Here is a 4,654-nt window from a genome sequence, read left to right on the forward strand (position 1 = left end):
AAAAACTGATTTCTCATCAGAAACCTTGGGGACAAGAACACAATGGGATGACATAGTCAAAGTACTGAAGGGCAGGGAGAAACTGCCAATCGAGAATTCAATATCTAGGCAAACTATCTATCAAAAAATGAATTTAAAAAAGACACTTCCAAATAAAAACAAACCGACATCAGAATTTGTTGCTAGCAATCCCACCCTACAAGGAATACTAAAGGGAGTCCTTCAGGCTGAAACAAAAGAGTGATAAACAGTAACTAGGATCCACAGGAGGTAAATAGTACCAGCGACAGTAACTGTGGGTAAGTATAAAAGACAGTATAAGTGTTATTTTGTTTGTAACTCCTTTCTTTTCCCTTCCCATCAGATTAAAAAGAAACTTTTATTGAAGATATAATTGTAAATCTAAGTGATGGGCACAAAATGTATAAAGATGTAAATTATGCTGTAATAACAGCATAAAAGATAGGAGGACAGGAGCTAAATAGAAGCAAAGGTTTTCATTTTATAAAAATTAAGTTGGTATTAATCAGAGCCAAATCATTATAAATTGAGATATTAATGGTAAGCCCAATCACTAAGAAAACATTTCAAAAATATGCAGTACAGAAACGACAAGGAAATAAAAATGGAAAACTATTAAATCTTACTGAACACAAGAGAAGGCAGTAATGGAGGAAGTGAGGAACAATACAAGACATAAATTTAATAATAGCTACAAAGGAAAAATATGGGAATATGATGAACAACATATGTCAATAAATTAGGCAACTTAGATGAGATGAAAAATTTTCTGGAAAAATGCAAACTATCAAAAGTAACTCAAGAATAAATAGATAATCTGAATAGACCCATAACAAATGAAGATATTGAATTAGTAATTAAAACAAAATGACCCACAAAGAAAATTCTGAGCTCAGATGCCTTCACCACTGATTTCTTCCAAACGTTTAAAAAAGAATTGATACCAATTCTTCACAGACTCTTTAAAAAATAAAGGAAGAACACTTTCTAATTCAATTTATGAGATCAGTATTACCCCAATACCAAAACCAGCCAAAGACGACACAAGAAAAATGCAGACCAATATCTCTCATGAATATGGAAGCAAAAAGCCTCTAGCAAACCAAATTCAGCAACATATAAAAGTAATTAAACACTATGACTGACCCAGATTTACCACAGGAATACACAGATGGCTTAGTGTTTGAAAATCAATATCTCAACAGGACAAACTGACAAACATGCCATGATTATCTCAATAGATACAGAAAAAGCACTAGCCAAAATCAAACACCCTTATGTGATAAAAATGCTTAAGAAACTAGGACCAGAAGGGAACTTTCTCAGTGTGATAAAGGACATCTACAAAAACCCACAATGAACATCAGATTCAATGGCAAAAAAACCTGGGTGCTTTCCCTCTAAGATTAGGTACATTCTCACTACTTCTATTCAACATAGTACTGGAACTTCTAGCCAAGGCAACCAGACAAGAAGAAATAAGCTATTGAAACTGGAAAAGAAGAAGCAAAAATATCTCAGTTTACACATTACATGATCTCATGTATAGCGAATTTTAAGGAATCTACTAAAAATCTATTAGAACTAATAATCAGTTCAGAAAGGTGGCAGGACAAGATCAATATATAAAAATCAATCATATTTCTCTACACTTGCAGTGAACAACCTGAAAGTGAAATTAAAAAAAAAAATTTATTTACAAAAGCATCAAGAAGAAAATCTGACCCCAAAAAAGTACAAAACTTGTATGTTAAAAACTATAAAGCATTATTGAAAGAAATTAAATAAAATATAAATAAACTAAAAAATAGCCTACATCCATGGATCAGAAGACTTAAGATGGCAATATTTCCAAAATTGAACAGCAATCCCATTCAGAATTTCAGATGACTTCTTTGTGTAGATTGAAACGCCAATGATAAAATTCATATGGAATTTCAGGGGACCCAGAATAGCTAAGATAATCTTGAAAAAGAAGTAGGAGGACTCACACTTCTTGATTTCAAAACAGTTCAAAGCCAATTGTAATCAAGACAATGTGGTACTGGCACAAGGACAGACATAGAGATCAATGAAATAAAATTAACTGTCCAGAAATAAACCCATATATTTATGGTCAGTTGATTTTCGACAAGAGTACCAAGAACATCCAATGGAGAAAGAATTGTCACTTCGACAAATGAGACAGCTGGGTAGCCACATGCAAAAGAATGAAATGAGACTCTTACGCTACAGCATATGTAAAAATTAATTTAAAATGGGCCAGAATCTATGGCCATGCCACCCTGAACAAGCCTGATTCGTCTGATCTCGGAAGCTAAGCAGGGTTGGGCATAGTTAATACTTAGATGGGAGACCACCTAGGAAGACCAGGTGCTGAAGGCATAAAAAATAAAAACTAAGGGATTGTAAGCTGACAAGGTCCTTGCAATCTGTGAGGTCAACCAAGGGTTGCCTTGCCTAAAAAATAAATAGATAGATAGATAGATAGATAGATAGATAGATAGATAGATAGATAGATAGATAAAATGGGCCAAAGATCTAAATGTAAGTGCTAAAGCTGTTAAAACTCTTAGAAGAAAACATACGGGTATATCTTTATGAACTTGGAATTAGCAAAGGATTCTTAAATAGGACCCAAAAAGTATGAGCAATAAAAAAAGAAACAGAAAAACTAGACTTCGTCAAAATTAAAAACTTTTTTCTTCAAAAGACACCATCAAGAAAGTGAAAAGTCAATGCACAGATAGAAGAAAATATTTGAAAATCATATATCTGATAAAGGACTCATAGCTAGATTATATAAAGAACTCCTTTGCTAAATCATAGTTGGAGAAACTAAGTTTAATAAATATCGAGTAGATTTTCTGTAAAAAATCATAATAGTAAAAATTTTTAATTAAAGAACTCCTTCAACTCAATAATAAGAAGACAAATAAACCAACCAAAAAAATGGCAAAAGACTTAAATAGACCTTTCCCCAAGGAAGATACACAACTGATCGGTAAGCGTATGGAAAGCTGCTCTACATCTTCAGTCGTCAGAGGAAAAAAAATCACAGCCACAAGATAGCCTCAAAACCACTGAAATGGCAATAGGAACAATATTCCTTTTTATTCATCATGAGAAAAGGTTAATAACTAATACTGCTAAGGTTGTGGATAAATTGGAACCCTTATATAAAATAGCACAGCCACTCTGGAAACCAGTTTGTCAGTTCATCAAATGATTAAAGAGTTACCATGTGACTCAATAATTCCACTCCTAAGTCTATGCCTAAGAGAAATGGAAATGCATGTTTACACACATGCTAGTAGCGGCATCATTCATAATAGCCACAAACTAGAAACCCAATTGTCCATCAACTGGTAAATGAATAAATGAAACGTCATCTATCCATACAATGAAATATGATTCAACTCAATAATAAGAAGACAAATAACCAAATAAAGACAAAAAAGGAATGACACACTTATATGATACACACTACACCATGGATGACCCTTGAAAAACTTATGCTAAGTGAAGGAAGGCAATCACAAACAGCCACGTATTGCATGATTCTATTTTTACAAAATGTCCAAAATAGACAAATCCATAAAGACAGAAAGTAAATTAGTTGTTGCCAGGAGTTGAGGGGGTGAAGCAATGGGGAATGACTGCTAATGGGTATGAGATAAGGTTCCTTTTTGTAGCGATGGAAGGTTAGGTAGTGGAGATGGTTGTGCGATTTTGTGAGTATACTAAAAAGGAGCGTTGTCCCCTTTAACGTGGTGGATTTTATGGTATGTGAATCATACCTCAATTTAAAAATGATATCCAGAGTAACATAACAATAAGGAGTACCTATAAGATCTCATTCATAATCCCTGGATACAACCCAGAATAACTAGATATACTAGTAAACCAGAAAAAAATGGTTCATATTCAGAAGACAGTCAATGGTCCCTGACCATGAGAAGATAACAGATGGTAAATTATCAGTCAAGGATCCTAAAATAACTATTGTATCTCTGGTCAAGAGCCTAAAGGAAAGCATGTCTGTAATAAATGAGCAAATAGAAAACATCAACAGAAGCCCCACCCTGTAGCTCAGTTATTCAGAACTAGTCACACACCCAGTAGAGTCTGGATTAAGAGAGTCTAAACTGCAAGAAAATCTGAAGGAGGGGTGGCATTTTTAACCAGGTATATTACCACCCTGAGCAAAGTTCAACACAGGACTGCAGGCTGTGTTGGGGCTCTGTCTCTGCAATTTTTGTATGTCCTATCAGGGACTGATGACATTTAGAAGCACAGATGGACGTGGGGTGAAAGAGGTAAAGGCAGAGAAGCAGCCCCAAATGTGCCATCAGGCAGAACCCGGCCACAGGTAAGTTGATGACAAGTCCCTGAAACCCAAAGGGTGAGTCACATGCTTTGGGGCCCACATGGGACCGGAGGGCCCTGTAAGATGGACTTTTTCCACCTGGTGGGTGCCACTTCTGGCCGGGCCTTAGATTTTAATAGCAAATGCTCCTGTCTTGCTTTGTGTTCCCACAGGACACAAGGACACGAGCATATTGGAGAGCACACCGAGCCCAGGGGATAGCGATTGATTCTGCCAAACCTGGGCTCCCTTCAGGACACCTCA

Source organism: Pteropus vampyrus, unplaced genomic scaffold, assembly GCF_000151845.1.
Source record: "Pteropus vampyrus isolate Shadow unplaced genomic scaffold, Pvam_2.0 Scaffold323, whole genome shotgun sequence".
NCBI lineage: Eukaryota > Metazoa > Chordata > Mammalia > Chiroptera > Pteropodidae > Pteropus > Pteropus vampyrus.